The 21,136-nt window shown below is 38.5% G+C and overlaps 1 long non-coding RNA gene across 1 annotated transcript in view; it reads right to left on the bottom strand.

Annotated features, from left to right (window-relative positions):
* The window catches only part of LOC137236649 (uncharacterized), a 42,437-nt gene extending 25,766 nt beyond the window's left edge, over nt 1–16,671 (bottom strand). The window contains exon 1 of the long non-coding RNA XR_010948549.1: nt 16,522–16,671. This is a non-coding gene — a long non-coding RNA (uncharacterized lncRNA). The remainder of the gene's footprint in view (nt 1–16,521) is intronic.
* Nucleotides 16,672–21,136: the final 4,465 nt, after the last annotated feature.

Below are 21,136 nucleotides of genomic sequence, written 5' to 3'. Positions count from 1 at the left end.
AAAAATTCTCTAAAGCAACAAATATTAAAACTTCAACGCTTGAACAAAACTTAAGTTGTATATATAATGTAAATATTTACAAAAGAAAATTCAAACAAAACAAACACACAAAGTATTTTACTAATTTAAATTGTAATTAATATTCCCGCCAATAACTTTCTAGTTCCTATCAGTAAACGAACATAAATGTAAATAAAATTTGAGTATTTTTACTTCTAATTTCATTTGTAATAATTAATAATAAAAATGGTTCCGAACCAACGAATTAAAAAGGGGAGGAACACCCTAATATAAATATATATTCGTTTGTTCGCTACAATTTTTATAAGTTTTTGGCCAAAGAAGAATGTGACAAAATTGATCACTTTGTCAATTCTTCTTTTCCCCAAAAAGGATGATGTAACAGAGCCATAATAAATAATAAAATGTCGGCCTGTGTTCAAGTTGCTGCAACACCCGTTGTCTACCCACGGGTGTGGAACAACTTGAACACAGAGCAATTCGGCTGACAGAATGATAATTAAAATTTGGACATTCAAGTGTACGCACGAACAGGTGCGGAAAAAAGTTAAAATAAAACATTTTTGTAACCATTAATTTAAAACTAAGCCTAGTGTATATATACAAAATAAAATTACCTATTAAAGGAACATTCTGCAAACTTACTTTAAATAAAAGAACCAAAATTCTTAAATTAAAACATTGTGTTTGGCGTTTGGATGTTTTTATGCGGAGTGCGTTGCGACGTGCGAGCGTATGATAACTGCAGTTGAATATTTCTATAGTTGGTTTCACTTGCTCTATTCCTATTCTCGCCAACTGTCGGTATTTGTGAGAGTGATTGTAGCAAATCCGAACACTTTGTAAACTTCATAGCGCTTAGCGTTTTACGCGAACTATCGTCACTTAGACCGTTCAAGATGTAACGAATTATCGAAGCGTCTTCGATATTGTCCCTTCTTCCAATTGCTAACATCTTATAAAAATACTTGATGAGTTTCTCACCTTTACTCATTTTCATATTCATCATTTGAATATGCGCATCTGCATAATTTCTAACGCACGGGAAATCAGATAAAAATGCCACAACAAAATCGTTCCACTCGCGAAATGCTGGCTGCGCGTCGGCCCATCGCTTTGCAACTCCTCTCAGTCGGCTGAGAACACCAAAAACAACAAAAGTGTCCTCCCATTGATACATTTCTCTCAATTGTTCCACTCTCTCAATAAATTGCGTTGATGCGTATGTGCCATCAAGAGGGTTGAATTCCGGCAGAATTGCTGCTATTTCACTTGGTGTGCGAATAAATCTGTCTCTAGCTATGTACCTCTCCCCTAATCGTGAATACGGGACTGTAACCAACCGTCTGCTGCTTGCGTCGCTGCCCAAGGCTGTGTGCTTGGCATGTAGCATATACTTGTTGCGATGGTGTTTGTTGAATCGAATTCGGGTAAATCCTCTGCTGTGACATTGAAAACGGTTGCTGTACGTTCGGCATCGCACTTACACACATTGGCGATGCTGATGACGACACGCTGACCGGCATTGCTTGTGGCCGATCTGACACTGGTAACTGTAAAGCCGCGGAATGCGATGATGAAATATTCGATACACAAAGTTTCGCATTATGATGCCAATTTGATGCAGGACAAGCTTGATGATTTACCTCCTCCGTGGAGCGAATACCTTGCGACTGTACATCAGTTAGTTGTTTCACTGCGGCACAAAGCGCACTAACCTGCATCTCCAATTGCGTCATTCGTAAGTCATCCCTCCTTTGTTCTTCAATTTTCTGCTGATCCGTACCTTTCGTCTGTGCAACAGATGCACTCGCTAGCGATAGCGAATATGACTCTAAGATTGGCTTCACCACATCTGCGCCCGCTTCCAGTATGCGATTTATAAGTTCACTTTTTGTGCCGGTTGTTTTCAGCTGAAGCTTGGTTAATAGTTCTTTCAATTGTGCAAGATTAAATGCATTTAGGTCCATCTTCACTTCTGATGTCTGTCACTACGGACAGAAGTCAAAATGGCTGTTTATTCGGTTTAATCAAATTAACGACTGACTCTTTAATCTCTATTGAAAGTTATGTTACATTCGTATCAGAGACAAAATGATGGACATTTTACTTATTCATAATAATATGCTTAGATTATGGAGGGAACACTTCTCTGCTCTCCTAAATGGAGGCAGCAATTCACCGCGCAGAGATGAAGAACCCGATCCCGCAATCGATGATGATGGAATATATGTCCCCCCGCCCGATTATGACGAAGTTAGAATAGCAATAACCAGATTGAAAAACAACAAGGCCGTGGGCGCTGATGGATTGCCTGCGGAGCTATTCAAGTTCGGCGGCGAGGAGTTGGTAAGGCGCATGCAGCAGCTTCTTAGCAAAATATGGGCGGACGAAAGCATGCCCGATGGTTGGAATCTAAGTGTTCTTTGCCCAGTCCACAAGAAGGGGGATACTGCAAAATGCACCAACTATCGTGGAATCAGCCTTCTTAATATCGCATATAAGGTCCTTTCAAGTGTATTGTGCGAAAGATTGAAGCCCACCGTGAACCGGCTGATTGGACCTTATCAGTGCGGCTTCAGACCTGGTAAATCTACCATCGACCAGATTTTCACAATGCGCCAAATCTTGGAAAAAACCCGTGAAAAGAGAATCGACACACATCACCTCTTCGTCGACTTTAAAGCCGCCTTCGACAGCACGAAAAGGAGCTGCCTATATGCCGCTATGTCTGAATTTGGTTTCCCCGCAAAACTTATACGGCTGTGCAAAATGACGTTAAGCAACACCATCAGCTCAGTCAGAATTGGGAAGGATTTCTCCGAGCCGTTCGAAACTAAACGAGGTTTCAGACAGGGTGACCCCCTATCGTGCGATTTCTTTAATTTGATGCTGGAGAAAATTATACTAGCTGCAGAACTTAACCGCACTGGAACAATATACTATAAAAGCGTGCAATTACTGGCATATGCTGATGACATTGATATCATCGGCCTAAACACCCGCGCTGTTAGTTCTGCTTACTCCAAGCTGGAAAAAGAAGCGGTAAAGATGGGTTTGATGGTGAATGAGGACAAAACGAAGTACCTGCTGTCATCGAGCAAAGAGTCAGCGCATATGCGCCTTGGCAACCACGCTACTGTTGGCAGCCATAATTTCGAAATAGTAAAAGACTTCGTTTATTTGGGAACCAGCATCAACATTAGCAACAACATCAGCACTGAAATCCAGCGAAGAATCAATCTTGCCAATAAATGCTACTTTGGACTAGGTAGGCAATTGAAAAGTAAAGTCCTCTATCGGCGAACGAAAATCATACTCTACAAGTCACTTATCGTACCCGTCCTGCTATATGGGGCAGAAGCATGGACCATGACAACAGCAGATGAAGCGGCTTTGGGAGTGTTCGAGAGAAAAGTTCTTCGAAAGATTTATGGACCTCTACGCGTTGGCGATGGCGAGTACCGAAGAAGATTTAATGATGAGCTGTACGAGCTATACGCAGACATCAACATAGTCCAGCGAATTAAAACGCAGCGGCTGCGCTGGCTAGGCCATGTTATGCGAATGAAAGATGATGCTCCGGCCAAGAAAGTGTTTCTATCGGAACCCGCCTATGGAAGCAGAGGTAGAGGGCGGCCCCCACTCCGTTGGAAGGACCAGGTGGAAAACGATTTAAACTCCCTTGGTGTGACCAATTGGCGCCGGTTGGCGGAGCGAAGGAGCGACTGGCGCGCCTTGTTGGACGGCCATAACCGTTTAGACGGTTAAGCGCCAATTAAGTAAGTAAGTAATAATAGTAGAAATATTACGCTATATTTTAAATGGAAATTATAAAAAGCCCATATGTAAATATACTTTACCAATAAAATCATTTTCAATTTTGTACCTAATTATATGAGCAGGAGTGTTTATCGTCAGCGTATATTCAATAACCTCTATCAGCAAAAACTCATATCTTAAGGAGAGCAAAAAACTGATATTTTAAAGATATTATTCCCCAATTTTATGACTAACCACTATTATGTGTCATAAGAACTTTGATAACACGCAAGATGGTAGTGAATATTCTTAAAATTGGAGAAAAAAACTTTAAAAAACTCAATTTTGTCCGTTTTTCCTTGGTTCATTGTATTTATAAAATATATATAATTGTGATATGGCGGCCACCGTGGTGTGATGGGTAGCGTGCTCCGCCTATCACACCGTATGCCCTGGGTTCAACTCCCGGGCAAAGCAACATCAAAATTTTAGAAATAAGATTTTTCAATTAGAAGAAAATTTTTCTAAGCGGGGTCGCCCCTCGGCAGTGTTTGGCAAGCACTCCGGGTGTATTTCTGCCATGAAAAGCTCTCAGTGAAAACTTATCTGCTTTGCAGATGCCGTTCGGAGTCGGCATAAAACATGTAGGTCCCGTCCGGCCAATTTGTAGGGAAAATCAAGAGGAGCACGACGCAAATTGGAAGAGAAGCTCGGCCTTAGATCTCTTCGGAGGTTATCGCGCCTTACATTTATTTTTTTTTTTTTTATATAATTGTGATTTTTGGTGACCTCTTAATTAATTACTTATTTTGTTTAAAGCTGGCTTCAGGTCAAATTGAGTAAAACACAATATGTTTAAGTTTTACTACCAATATATTTCGGCTACTCTTCCGGTAACCGTCTTCAGGGCGTAACTATTGACAAAATCAAAACAAAATAAAATAAAACATTAACAATTGCACATATTAAAAATTATAAAATTGAACAAAATATATGTACATACAATGCATTTATTTACACGTCTGCTCTGTCTGACGTGGAGCTGTGTACTGTCTTGTTGGAAAGTAAATATTTGTAGCTGTGCGCGCAGTTCGCTATATCTGTCTTATAATTGAGCCTAATGTTTCTATCTTTGTCGACGATATGTAACATTTCTAGAGTGAAACGTTTGCTATAATGTTGTTCTTGCTGGAGAATCTTTGTTTCTTCAAAATTTGGTGTATGTGCTCTCATGAATCGTCAACTTTTTTTCTAAACACCCAAAGGCGATGATACGAAATACAGCAATGGGCTGTATTCGAAGGATGTTACAAAGTTCAGATGAGATGTACCACAACCAAATAGAAAAAGAAATATTTGCATTACTAAGGAATAACGATTTCCCCGATAAAACTATTAAAAGCTTATTAAATAAATCAAAACATCAAAACCAAAAGCAAAAATCCGAAAACCCAGTATTTTTCAAATCAGTTATTTATGTACCTCAACTCTCTGAACGACTCGCGACGTCAGATTGTTACAATAAAGAAAATATTAAAATAGCACACAAACCTATTAATACCTTGAAAAACTTTTTCAACAAAACAAAACCTAAAATACCCGAAATGGAAAAAAGTAACGTAGTTTATGAAATTCCATGCAAAGGAGGTAAAAACAATGGGCCTTGCCATAGTGTTTATGTAGGAACAAGCAAACAAAAATTGAAAAGTAGACTTGCCCAACACAAGTCGGATTTAAAACATTGCCATAATGTAATGAATCAAAAAACAGCAATCATGATGCACTGTAAAATGAGAGCACATACACCAAATTTTGAAGAAACAAAGATTCTCCAGCAAGAACAACATTATAGCAAACGTTTCACTCTAGAAATGTTACATATCGTCGACAAAGATACAAACATTAGGCTCAATTATAAGACAGATATAGCGAACTGCGCGCACAGCTACAAATATTTACTTTCCAACAAGACAGTACACAGCTCCACGTCAGACAGAGCAGACGTGTTAATAAATGCAATGTATGTACATATATTTTGTTCAATTTTATAATTTTTAATATGTGCAATTGTTAATGTTTTATTTTATTTTGTTTTGATTTTGTCAATAGTTACGCCCTGAAGACGGTTACCGGAAGAGTAGCCGAAATATATTGGTAGTAAAATTTAAACATATTGTGTTCTACTCAATTTGACCTGAAGCCAGCTTTAAACAAAATAAGTATAAAATATATATTTATTTATTTTATTTAAGCTTATTAAAGACAACTATATACCTACTATGAAAAATGAATTAAATTAATCTAAAATACGTATACATGAAAAATGAGTTTAACTAAAGATAACTTTGAACACGATGTCTGCGTAAACCTCATACAGCTCATCATTAAATCTTCTTCGGTACACACCATCGGCATTGCATTGAAGCCCATAGAAATGGTGGCGTGAAAGTGCTTGTATCGCTGGTCTTTCTCTACCATTGATATCTCGCTGGTGCGTGCTGTGTTATTTCCGAACATGTCGATGTGTCCTAATAGGAAGAAAAAAAGTTCTTTTGGAGATGTATGGTCCTTCCCGTGATGCCAACGGCATGTACCGATATGTATGTATGAGCTAGTGTATGTAGCTCTATAAATTTGCAATGTAGATTTTCATCGAATTCAACTTGCTCGGAATCAGGCACTATTGGTTGTAGAAAACCAGCAGCTAACATTGCATTTAATATATCGATCTTGTGTGTTATTAAATATTCAGTTAGATTTATACCAAAATTCTGAATTGGAAGTTGATTTTGCATTTCACATCAACGGACAAGCTGTTACTTGAATGAGTGGAAAATCGTTCCTCCTGATAGCCAACTGAAATTTTTTGTGTCAAGGTGGTACGCACTGGTAAAGCCTCCACTTTGCTAACTTCATTTTTTTCTTGTTGTTGTAGTTATTGTAGCGGATTGGGTTCGATACCTGCCCGGAGCAGGAGAGTATGTTGCAGTCCCACTGCTGGGGGGGATGACAAGTTGTGGGAGGAACATAATAAATTAAATGGGGTTACACTGAAATGACAGTCCTTGTTCGGGAAAAATCCAGAGTCGCTCCGGTACATAGAACCGACTGCCTTGGGAAGCGTAATTTTTTTCTTTGAGTTTTTTTGTGAGATCGTGTTGCAAGGATTGCAAATCTGCATGCAAGTCAATCGATATGTTTGGAGATTTTAAATAGCTACGTATTATAGTTGCAAACTTTAAAATCGCCTGTTTAAAAAAAAAGGTTATTCCATATAGTTTTCATAACGCATTCGAATAAATTGCATACGTACCAGCGCACATAATAAAAACTAACAAGCACTAGCGCTAGACGATGATGATGAGTGATATCTTTATAACCTGGAAAAAATTGAAAAGTATGTTACTCCTGGCTTAATGAGCTGACTTATATACTAACCTCGCAAAATAATCCCTGATCAAACTCGACCTCAAAAAGGAGGCTTCCTGACTTTCTGTCGAGTGGTATTCATCTATAGTTTCAGTAGACTCTTCAGTACCACAACCATCTTCGGAGGGGTCTGCATCGCCGTTTTTCCGAGCGATGTTATGTAAAACAGCGCATGCAACAACGACTGCCATTACGGTTTCTTGCGAAATTCTCAATCCTATGGAAAGCACTGGAAAGCGAAGTTTCCACACACCAAAGCACCTCTCTATGCAATTTCTCGTACATATTTGGGACTCGTTATACAATCGTTCCGCGGCAGTGCTGGGATATGAAAGTGGAGTCATCATGTATCTATTTACACCATATCCACTATCTCCTAGTATAAAACCGTCTTTAAATTCGTTTCACTCAAATCGGTGTTTAACACGGCTGTTATTAAAAATGTTTGAGTCATGTGCGGTTATTAATTGTTTTTCCGCTTCTTGGTTGAATGGCTCGGATCACAGGGAACTCTATAATGCCAGGTTGTACACCAAATTTATGTTGTATTCCAATTGGTTATATAAAGTTGATTAAATACAAATACCAAAATTTTGGTATGTAATAAATGTATAAGCACTTATCAATTGCGTGCGCTTTTTTATTTTGTCTAATAATATTGTTAATTGGCCCGGATCACAGGGACAGTAGGTTGTACACCAAATTTATGTTGTACTCCAATTAATACAAATAGCAAAAACGTTTTGGTGTGTAATAAATCTATAAGCACTTAACAATTGTGTACGGTTTTATTTTGTTTAATAAAATACACTATTTTCACTGAAATTATTTATTTTTTTTTTGGGTTTGGTTGAATGGCACGGACGCTAGTCCATTACGCCAGGTTGTATGTTGGATGGTTCTTTTTTCAGATTGTTGTATATGTAATTTTAGCTCCACTAATACACAATGGTAGTACCAAGGTGGCCAGAACCATGTGTAGCAGCTTGCAATTTGGTATTAATTATTGTAATTGTTCGTATTTTCAATTAGGGTTGGTTTTTATTTGGCAACACGCCATATTATATTCAATTTGTCTTATTTATGTCAATTTGACTTTTATCCAATTGGGGTAATTATTTTTCGGTTTGTAAAAGTATTTTCGTCGTCTCAGGTATATATTTTAAAGAATTTATATTCATTCTGGTTATGTGTACATGAATGTACATTAATAAATAATAAATTTTCAATACCGTTATTTGTTCTTTTTGTCCTTGGTGGAGTTATATGTATATTATCGCAATTTTATCGCAGTTTATATATAAGGTAATCTCTACCCCGTTATATGTTCCGTTTATCATATATGTATGAATTTATGTAAAACGAAAGTTTTACGTTTATATGTTGAATGTATTTATTAACATTTTAATGTTAAATTTGATTTTGCCCGATAGCAATTATATGTATTTTTTGCAGAAAATGCATATTTTTATTTTAATGTTTTTTCAGATTTTTGCCCGATAGCAATATAATCTTTTTGTACAATTTGCATGTTTTTTTTTTACGACGAACTCGTAACACGCACAATTATTTAGTATTTTTAAATGTTTTTAATTAGATTTTTTCCATTTCGATTCCCACACTATATTTTTTTTTTTATTTTTTTTTTTTGATTATTAATTTATTGGTTAAAGCTTAAGCTTAATAAAACACCAGGTTATCCCTCCATTGGTGTTAATCCATAACACCAGGTTATATATTCAGAAGTTTGCTGTCTTTAAATTGTTGTACAGTTGCTCCACCAACACACAGGTAATACACTAAGGCCAGAACCATGTGCGTAGGTTTCTGCGTAATTGAGGTTATTATATATTTAGATTTAATGGTTTACTCCAAGTACGATAAATTATATTTAGATTTAATGGTTTACTCCAAGTACGATAAATTTTTAGTTTTTTAAATGTTTTTAATTTTCATTTCGATTCCCACACTATCCGCCATTTTATTCTCAACCACATGAATAGAGTCCCGTGATAACACGCGGTTGAGTTGTGGGGAAAACCGAACTTAACGCGACGACGTCACAAAACGAAGTGTTCACTGAAATTACAATTTTTAATAAAATTTTCGCGCAAATTTTATTTTGTACACAGCTGACAGACGTCAAATTTTGCTCGATTAGCAGATAACCGGCCATCCATCGCCGATAAAGTTAATCGGGCTTTTAATCATCTGATTCGTGATAACCGGCCACGGTGAAAACGAATTTTAGCCAAATCAGCGAATAAATTAATTCCGGTAAAGCGGTAAACGACTTTTATGAAAACGGCCATTAATGGTTATGTTCTTAATCCTCAGGCCATAGTGTACAAGTACAAGTGTGTTGATTTCTTTCTGACAGGCACTCGCTTAGGTGAGCATAACGGGAAAATCTGGGTTGCCATTGTTGATTCGCTTGAAAACGGTCAATTAGGGTTCTGTGCAGAGACGTAAAAGATTAAAAACGGGGTTTATGTAGTAACAAAAGTGTTTCGCCTGTTCCAAAGCATTTTAATTTTATCTCATGGCGAAAAGTGTTCAGTTCAGAGTTATTGATTTTCATTAAAAGTTTAATTTATTACGGAGGGTTACTCCTTTAGGTAATATTCTATTTGAGGGGTCGACTGCGGGTCCGAAGAGATCTAAGGCCGAGCTTCCCTTCCAATTTGCGTCGTGTTCCTCTTGAATTTCCCTACAAATTGGCCGGACGGGACCTACATGTTTTATGCTAATACGTGTCCAAAAATATCGAGAGAGGTGTCAAACGACGCGCCTTGACATCAGTATTACCTGATGTACCGCGGGTACCTCCGAAACCGGGGGTGGTATCCATAGTATTTTTGCGCAGAACACCTTTCTGCGTTGGCGGCCTTCGGCCGCGCTTATAAGAAATTACCCTGGGTGGGTCCAACACCGGTTTGGACCCCAAAACTATATCCGCGCAAAACACTAATGTTCACAATTTTTTTTTGTGGGCACAACAACATTACAACAACCACCTGAAAATCGCCAAATTCAACTGCAAATATCTCCGGACAGAGATAAAATTTTTCTTTTCTGCCTTCGGATTATTATTGTAGAGGTTAATATGCGTCTTTGACACCTCTCTTGGTATTTTTTGACGCGTATTAGCAGTCGACCCCTCAACTAGACGTTTACCCGCCTTTAAGTGTAAAAAGCAGATAAAACGTAAAGTTTTTCAAATTATTGTGAAAAACTTTTTAATTTGAATTTCTGTACCCAAGTTCATTATGTTTGTGTAACACAAGAATCTGGAGGTTGTTATGGTCCACTTGGGAGATTCACCCTTGCAACGTACCAGTTGGCTAGTGATAGGAAAAAGATAGGATTCACCCTCACTCATGTCTGCCTGGGGTGGTTAAAACAATTTTTTGTTAATTTCGCGCAGGTGGCATCGCGAAATAATCCAATGGTGTGGGAAAATTCCCAATAACGGCAACCACCATGGCGCAACTATACAAGGTGACAGCTGACTTGTAGCTTTTATACGATTTGAGACATCAACTTTCAGCGCGGTACCATTTTGACATTAGTCTATCGGTTCACAAAAACAAAATATATGGAACTTTTAATGATGGCTGCAGGAATATCACCGTGACTACCATCTTGTATGGTTCCACCATGGCAACCACAGTTAAACCTTTTAATGGTGTAACTTGGTTAGTTTTAGTCCTAAACGATGGAAAAAGCAAGTCCCAGGCACAGTGAACTTCGGAAGACAACCATGATTATATAAGAAAAATAAAACGCGTATTGGAATACAGTATATACTTAGGACTATTCTTGGTTTGCTCAAAGTGCAATGCTTAACAAGTAGTGTAATCAAATTAAGTTGTATGATACAAAGGTAAAGCGCGTTATAGACTTAACGTTGGACGATGAAAGTTAGATGCTAAGAGGCTGATGTTCACCCATCTACGATGTTCAAAACCACTACAACGAATTCAATGGGTGCCCAATGTTGTACCAGCGACACCACTAAAGAGCAACTTATATCAATAGCGCAACCACCACTAGCGCACCACAACCACCACCAACTGCGCCAACCAAGAGCGCAACAGCCACCATAACGGCAGCGCCTACCGAACGCACAACTATCACCAGCTGCAACAACAACAGCAGGGCCGCCGAACATAGGCCTGTTGCAACAGCACCAGCTACAACAACAACAGCAGGGCCACCGAAAATAGGCCTGCTGCAACAGCACCAGTTACAACAACAACAGCAGGGCCGCCAACTATAGGCCTGCTGCCAATCCCGACTACGATAACAAATATCTACGGTTAAAGCGGTGAGTTCGTTCCGAATACGGACAAAATATACGTATTTGACCTCTCAACTTTTTTAATTTTTACTCTGCAACAACATATAGTTATTAATATAAAAACGTATTTAACTTAAGGCTACAACACAACTAAACAACTTCCACTTAATCATAATACATTTGTATTTGATCCATTGAAATGTCAGCAACATTTCCTTACGCGCCAAATATACGACACGAACATTTCCGCGAACATTCAGCAATCTTGTTCGCAGCTTTGGCCATACACCATACGAACTTTTGGCCGAACATTAGTTCTCTTTCAGACAGCGATGAATACGGACAACAATTGTGCTGCAACAATATTGCTCGCTGTGGCAATTAAGCGTAAAAAAAAGAGAGAAGATCGCAAAAAAAGAATTTGGTGGAAAGAATGGTTTAAAAAACGAGCAGTTCTTGGACAAAGTGAGCTTATTAAAGAACTGGAATTCACGTCACAAAATGATTTTAAAAATTACGTTGGTATGAGCAAGGCAACATTTGGCCAACTTTTACAAAAAATTTTGCCACTCATAACGAAACGGGATACAATAATGAGAGACTACTTATTTTTTTATAACTATCCTTTGTGGCATCAGGATCTACTTATTTTAATTTTTCGATTGCTTTATCGGTAACCGTATCGGTAACCTTTTAATAGCTGATTCGACCAACCTTATGAGAATCAATGCAATCGATTATTGGTGCTGCTAAGGTCGTAACCGTATCGTAGCCAACCAATTGGGTTTTGGTTTACCGTCGTAACGATAAACACCTGATTAAGTTAGGGATACGGATACAGCTATACGACATACAGCACCAATGACTCCGGCTTAGATCATACGATTTAACGGCGCCTTTCCACTGCGCAGTCGCAATAATGGAATGGAATTTTGTCTTGCCAAGGGCATAACTGCATGGTGGAGGTTTTTTCCTCAAAAAAGACTAATTAAGTGGATGGCACGCGTCGGCAAAAGTCCGTTTTTTACGCCCGTTCGTCAAGTTGGATTGAAAGATTTGCAGCCGAAATTGGCATCAAATCGTGCACAGACAAATCAATTTTCTTATTTCATTTGACAAAACTATTAAACAAGAACATACTGAAAAAAGGGTGAACATAAGAAACCAAATTTGCAGTGAAATGCATTTAAATCAAATGTATTTTAGAGAATAATAGTGCAAAGGAATACCGAAAATAATTAAGCTATGCGAAGAGCGGAAATAGATGCATACAAAAAAATGCAAAATCCCATAGGAAGCAATATTAAAGTGCTGTGTGAATAAATATATAAAGCAGCAGAAAATTGGAGCATTTGGAGACAAAAAAAAAAAACAACTAACAAAACATCTCCAAGTGAAATGTGCGCTTCCATCAGTTAGTTTAAGCTCCAAAATCTATGCACGAAAGTCTTAGATTCAACACGGCTGAAAGTACTTGAAAAGTATAAAAATCCATGTGCAAGATTTATAAACGAATCTTTATTACCGATGTGGCAAAAAGAACAAAAAAAAATATTGTTACACACTATAAAGTGGAAAAAGTGAGGGAAAAGTTATCGATTTTCCTTTTTGTCTACTAATCAGCGTCATTATCGTTTGAACATTTTTGCTTGAAATTTTCGTTGGAATAAATCAAAATTCTTCTTCTTTATAAATTGGTGCGTGTCAAAGCAGCGAACAAATAATGGACGTTTCATGCGCGTTACGCGTCGCCTCTTGGAAGCATCGGGTTTAGTGCATTCAACAAAAATCAGAGCTCGCGTTCGTCCATAGGCCATCTACTCAAATCTTATTACGTCGCGCTCGTCTGGCCAGACAAGAACGTAGGTGGCACCATTGCAAAAATAGTGAGTGCGACCATGAATTAGGTGGAGAACTGCCTATGAGAAGATCAGTGTATATACTTATATGCAGGATACCGCGTAAGGGTGCCAAACCATCAGACAAATACCAGCAGTGTACAAACAAAACGCATCTCATGCCATCATGGATATTCTCATCCTTTTAATGGTGTAACTTGGTTAGTTTTAGTCCTAAACGATGGAAAAAGCAAGTCCCAGGCACAGTGAACTTCGGAAGACAACCATGATTATATAAGAAAAATAAAACGCGTATTGGAATACAGTATATACTTAGGACTATTCTTGGTTTGCTCAAAGTGCAATGCTTAACAAGTAGTGTAATCAAATTAAGTTGTATGATACAAAGGTAAAGCGCGTTATAGACTTAACGTTGGACGTTGAAAGTTAGATGCTAAGAGGCTGATGTCCACCCATCTACGATGTTCAAAACCACTACAACGAATTCAATGGGCGCCCAATGTTGTACCAGCGACACCACTAAAGAGCAACTTATATCAATAGCGCAACCACCACTACCGCACCACAACCACCACCAACTGCGCCAACCAAGAGCGCAACAGCCACCATAACGGCAGCGCCTACCGAACGCACAACTATCACCAGCTGCAACAACAACAGCAGGGCCGCCGAACATAGGCCTGCTGCAACAGCACCAGCTACAACAACAACAGCAGGGCCGCCGAACATAGGCCTGCTGCAACAGCACCAGTTACAACAACAACAGCAGGGCCGCCGAACATAGGCCTGCTGCAACAGCACCAGTTACAACAACAACAGCAGGGCCATGAACATAGGCCTGCTGCAACAGCACCAGCTACAACAACAACAGCAGGGCCGCCGAACATAGGCCTTCTGCAACAGCACCAGTTACAACAACAACAGCAGGGGCGCCGAACATAGGCCTGCTGCAACAGCACCAGCTACAACAATAACAGCAGGACCGCCGAACATAGGCCTGCTGCAACAGCACCAGTTACAACAACAACAGCAGGGCCCCCGAACATAGGCCTGTTGCAACAGCACCAGCTACAACAACAACAGCAGGGCCACCGAAAATAGGCCTGCTGCAACAGCACCAGTTACAACAACAACAGCAGGGCCGCCAACTATAGGCCTACTGCCAATCCCGACTACGACAACAAATATCTACGGTTAAAGCGGTGAGTTCGTTCCGAATACGGACAAAATATACGTATTTGTACTCTCAACTTTTTTTAATTTTTACTCTGCAACAACATATAGTTATTAATATAAAAACGTACTTAACTTAAGGCTACAACACAACTAAATAATTTCCACTTAATCATAATACATTTGTATTTGATCCATTGAAATGTCAGCAACATTTCCTTACGCACCAAATATACGACACGAACATTTCCGCGAACATTCAGCAATCTTGTTCGCAGCTTTGGCCATACACCATACGAACTTTTGGCCGAACATTAGTTCTCTTTCAGACAGCGATGAATACGGACAACAATTGTGCTGCAACAATATTGCTCGCTGTGGCAATTAAGCGTAAAAAAAAAAGAGAAGATCGCAAAACAAGAATTTGGTGGAAAGAATGGTTTAAAAAACGAGCAGTTCTTGGACAAAGTGAGCTTATTAAAGAACTGTAATTCACGTCACAAAATGATTTTAAAAATTACGTTGGTATGAGCAAGGCAACATTTGACCAACTTTTACAAAAAATTTTGCCACTCATAACGAAACGGGATACAATAATGAGAGACTACTTATTTTTTTTATAACTATACTTTGTGGCATCAGGATCTACTTATTTTAATTTTTCGATTAAAGTCGCATAATCATTATTCTTTTTAATTCTATTACAATAATCTTTGCTTTTTACTTGCCACAATGATGGCAAAGATTTATACATTTCAATAAATTCACTCAGAAATTTTTTATTGTCCATTTTACTTTTCCGCGCACGTCTGTTCCGTTCAGAAATTACTACGATTATGAGAAATTTCGCCATACACGCACGAACAGTTCACGCAAATGTTCGCCAAAAATTTAAATATTTAGATTTTTGGCGAACATTTGCGCGAACTGGCAAACACCACCATACACGACAGAAAAGGTCGCAGAAACATGACATAACGGGAATGTTCGCGGAAATGTTCGTGTCGTGTATTTGGCGCTTTAGACAACTTATTTCATTATATCCGCACAGAGCTCTTTAGTTTAGTTTCTTACTTTTAACTACAAAACAAAAAATTTTAACTATACACTATGTGCGTTATAAACGTTAACTTGGTTATTAAGTTATCTAGTGAACCGTAAAAATATGTCTGCGTGATTAACGCACTGCCTACTACATAGATAAGCATACATAAATGTTAGTTTAAATCGTGGATGAATAAGTACTTTAGAGAAGAATGAATTTGTAGGTGCATACAGGCTCTTAACGTTTTGTGAAATTTTGCTAAATTTTTACGCTAATAACTATGAAAAACTGAAAAATGTACACTTATTGAAAACTCAATTGCACACATAATTTTGAATTGAATTTGAATTTAGTTGTGTTTGTATGCACAAAATTTTGAAACTAAAAACAAAATTTTCACTTTTCAGAAAAAATAAAGAAAAAACGGCCTAATGTCGAAAAACCCTATCGAAATACAAACAGGCTTGTTTGTTTTTAATTATCTGCTTTATATTTTTCTTGCATTTCGTTAGTTTGTTTAAATATAGTTCACACACTTACACCAGTACCTTATTGGCTCCCTCGACCATAGTGTACCTATACCAAGTGTGTTCACTAAGCGATAAACGTCAAAACTACAAACAGCCTCGCTCACCTGATGGAAATCTCAGGTCTAGAGTCGCATTTTTGGTCTCAACGACAACATTTTTGACTACCAATCGTATCGACTTTTTAAATTTTTCAATCATTCGGCGCACTCGGTAATGGTATCCATTTTGAATTCGCTGTCATTCCGAATCCAGCGAGTGCCTGTCAGAATGCTTGACAGATAAGTCAACACACTTGTACTTGTACACTATGCCCTCGACAAAAAATATAAGAGAAAATACAATAAAAATACATAGAAAATAAACTAGTGTCGTATGGGAGTTTGATTTGTTTGAACTTACAGCACCATTTTATTTGCAGGAGACTTTCACATCTACAAAAATTAAGGCGGATTTACACAGACGCTTTGTTGCATTCATTAATACATCTGTAGGGCGAAGTATCGAAAAAGTTACATAAATGCTTTGGTTGCGTGCCTACGTTTGACAATGCCATACGAAAAAACAATGAAACGCCGTACGCTATCTTTGCTTTGAAGCGACCAAAGCGTTTATATAATTTTGCCCTTAAGGTACGCGCACATTACGCTGCGCGACACGTAGCGGCAGCGGCGCCTCACAGAGCGACATATTTTGGCAATTCACATTAAGCGGCAATCGAGCGACACATTGCGGCAAAAGTTTGTGTTTATTTTTGTTTGCAAAATGGACGACACAGTTTTTGAAGGTGTAATTATTTCATTTTTGTGCGAAGAAGAGGAAAGAAAAAGAAAAAGGTCGTGGCTATGGGTCCAAGACATCTCATCCTCAAGATATGAAGAAGGAGAGTTCCACACTCTTTTGCCCAGATTGAAAAAAGATGGTGCAAAATTACTTACTTACTTACTTAATTGGCGCTTAACCGTCTAAACGGTTATGGCCGTCCAACAAGGCGCGCCAGTCGCTCCTTCGCTCCGCCAACCGGCGCCAATTGGTCACACCAAGGGAGTTTAAATCGTTTTCCACCTGGTCCTTCCAACGGAGTGGGGGCCGCCCTCTACCTCTGCTTCCATAGGCGGGTTCCGATAGAAACACTTTCCTGGCCGGAGCATCATCTTTCATTCGCATAACATGGCCTAGCCAGCGCAGCCGCTGCGTTTTAATTCGCTGGACTATGTTGATGTCTGCGTATAGCTCGTACAGCTCATCATTAAATCTTCTTCGGTACTCGCCATCGCCAACGCGTAGAGGTCCATAAATCTTTCGAAGAACTTTTCTCTCGAACACTCCCAAAGCCGCTTCATCTGCTGTTGTCATGGTCCATGCTTCTGCCCCATATAGCAGGACGGGTACGATAAGTGACTTGTAGAGTATGATTTTCGTTCGCCGAGAGAGGACTTTACTTTTCAATTGCCTACCTAGTCCAAAGTAGCATTTATTGGCAAGATTGATTCTTCGCTGGATTTCAGTGCTGATGTTGTTGCTAATGTTGATGCTGGTTCCCAAATAAACGAAGTCTTTTACTATTTCGAAATTATGGCTGCCAACAGTAGCGTGGTTGCCAAGGCGCATATGCGCTGACTCTTTGCTCGATGACAGCAGGTACTTCGTTTTGTCCTCATTCACCATCAAACCCATCTTTACCGCTTCTTTTTCCAGCTTGGAGTAAGCAGAACTAACAGCGCGGGTGTTTAGGCCGATGATATCAATGTCATCAGCATATGCCAGTAATTGCACGCTTTTATAGTATATTGTTCCAGTGCGGTTAAGTTCTGCAGTGCAAAATTATTTGCAAGTATTCTTATGAGGCAATTCACACCTAGCGGCAGCAGCACTGCGCGACACTTCCCAACGCGGCTTTTTTTGCCTAGTTGATCAAATTTACCGCGCTGTGTCGGCTCGCGCAGTGCTGCTGACGCTAGGTGTGAATTGCCTCATAAGAATACATGCAACGAATATTTTGTAGTGCAGTGCAGTGCTGCGTAGTGCAGCCTAATGTGGCCTTACCTTTATGCATTTGTGTAAACAGCCTTAAAGTGCGCGTGCACACTAAGCGACGCGACGCGTAGCGATACGTTCCACAAAATATTCGCGGCATTTTTGCCTAATACGCCAATTACACGGCTCAAGTATCCTTGTGCCAATTATCAATTTGCACAAGGATTTGCCCCGTGTGTGCACTGGTTGCGCTATTTGCGCTGAGAACTGCGCTAAAAGCCTTCCGCGATTTACAACCAGATTGACTGAATTTTGTGTGTGTTAGTGCAGTCGGGTGGCTTCGTGACACACGTATTTGTTGTCGGCTACACGTTGATGAAAATCAAAAATTTTTGATTTTTTCATTTGACGCTAGCTTATTTGATAGTCGCGGGGTGTGATTGACAAAACGCAGTGTTGTATTTAGTTTGTGTCGACATTCAAAATGAACAAGTGCGCGGAAGAACAGCAATTCATATTAAAATTTATTGAAAATTATCAATGTTTAGCAGCTTTATGGAATGTAAAGCTTTTATTATTATTTAATAAAATTGTTATTAATTTTTTTATTATTTAATAAAACTGCTGTAGTTGCAAGTAAAAAAATTCATCATCCGATGACGGAATATTCATGTCCGAACGCTACGGTTTCTCAATGCAAATGTTGATTGATGGCTTTTTATTTGATAGTCGCGGGGCAAGCGTCAAATACCCGACACGCACACATACAAAAATTCAGTCAATCTGGTAGTAAATCGCGGAAGGCTTTAAAATCAAAACGATTTTGATATTGGTTATATGGTGATATGGTGAATGTTACACAGTTTACCTGTGGTTTCTGACAATATAACATCAGTAATTGTTGCTTAAAAATGTTAATATCGAAGGCGTAAGGAATTCACACAAATTCAATAATACATAATAATTTTTTATACAATTAGAACACGTTTCATTTGTTGCGCTAGTTGAAAAATGAATATTGCGCAGTGCTGTAATGAGTTGAGCTGGTCATGCAACTAAATATAAAAATTATAAATACAATGGAAAATAAACGCTTCTGGTGCGAGATTTTCGACTTATACTGTGAATTACCAGCACTGTGGAAAATAAATAGTGTTTTTTTATACAATTAGTGCCTTTTTTATACAATTAAAACACATGTTTCATTTGTTACGTTACATTAAAAATGAATATTGCGCAGTGTTTTTTAGCCGTGTATGTCAAAATTTTCATTTGCACAAATTCCGTCGTTTTATATTTGCGCATGGCTTTTGTGTCATGTATGGGCCGTCTAATTGGTCAACTTGGTTGTGTCGTGTCGTCCGACTGTCGCTAAGTGTGCATGGTTCCATAAGAATACATGCAAAGAATATTTTGTCGCTACGTGTCGCGTCGCTTAGTGTGCACGCACTTTTAGAAGTGAAAATTTTCCATGTTACACGTGTGGCGCTTTATATTTTGACTCTAATTTAAATAAATTTTGCTTTCCGTATGTTTCCGCATTGATGCAGGCTACACATCTTCTAGTATTCTTATTTCCGCGGAAATATATGCAACTATTTCAGGGAAACAAAAAAAGGAGCGGAATATCAGCTGTGATGGTACATTTTTTGAACGAATTTAGTATGAAAATGTAGTGCACCCATATGGGTCTTACAGAAAATTATACAAAAGTCTTGAATTGGGGTATCTGAGGCCGCGTAGTTATTCCAGCATTAAGAATACAAATATGGGTGCTAAGTTTTTCTACCCATTCAAAAGTCTCCGCGAAAAACAGTTCGAAACCGAGGTTGACTGCAATAACCCGTCCAAAAATTTGGAAAGAGAGATTAAAAGACGCGTTTTGTCCTGTTATCAGTAGTCCAAAGAGAAAAAGTATTCGAATTATTGGAAGCGAGGCAAAAACGCTTCTATTAATACCTCCCCCGACGGTTTTGGTCGTGTTTTAGCAATCGTCCCCGGTAATAAAGTATCACAATTGGTTAATTAAAATTGTCCAAAACATATGGATTTTAAAGAGAGATGTAATTAAGTGCTCGTTTGAAAGTAAATAAGCATATTTCTTTGTAATACAACAATAAAAATTTTACGTAGTTTTCGTTAGCAGCTACCCTTCAAAAAACACGAGTACTCTATAAATAATGTAAGGAATACTCCTTTGGGAGCATGGGACTGCTCCAAATCTAATCTGTATTCATACAAAAAATGTGCTCCAATTAACATTGCGATGTCCTAGGAGAGGAGTAGGTGATCCCACTCTCGCTTTGTTTGTGAGTATTCCATAGAGTACATACGTGAGAGTACTTTCCAAAGTACTTTCACTGTAGTACTCCATGGAGCACCCACAGAGGATCATATGCCAAAGTACTAAAGACGAATTGTGTCGGAAAGAATTATCGAAGTGAATTTAATTTAAAATGAAAGTAAATCAAGGGGGGCAATACAACTTTTATATTTTATACTACGAATATTCTTATGTTATTTAGCATTTGCGTGAATAAAGAAACTAATATTTGTCTATACATACTATAGTATGTATACATCAAACCAGTGCGCTGTTGCGTTTTATCAGAGTTGCCAAAGTAAAATTTTATCATTATGGTGGTCCGCAAACGCATTGCAAAGGAGTAATATTAGTTTCTTTATTCACGCAAATGCTAAATAACATAAGAATATTCGTAGTATAAAATATAAAAGTTGTATTGACCCTCTTAATTTACTTTCATTTTAAATTAAATTCACTTCGATAATTCTTTCCGACACAATTCCTCTTTAGTACTTTGGCATATGATCCTCTGTGGGTGCTCCATGGAGTACTACAGTGAAAGTACTTTGGAAAGTACTCTCACGTATGTACTCTATGGAATACTCACAAACAAAGCGAGAGTGGGATCACCTACTCCTCTCCTAGGACATCGCAATGTTAATTGGAGCACATTTTTTGTATGAATACAGATTAGATTTAGAGCAGTCCTATACTCCCAAAGGAGTATTCCTTACA

Source organism: Eurosta solidaginis, chromosome 1, assembly GCF_040869045.1.
Source record: "Eurosta solidaginis isolate ZX-2024a chromosome 1, ASM4086904v1, whole genome shotgun sequence".
Lineage (NCBI taxonomy): Eukaryota > Metazoa > Arthropoda > Insecta > Diptera > Tephritidae > Eurosta > Eurosta solidaginis.
The sequence above is the reverse complement of the archived record's forward strand: the minus strand, read 5'-3'. Positions and strand labels throughout refer to the sequence as shown.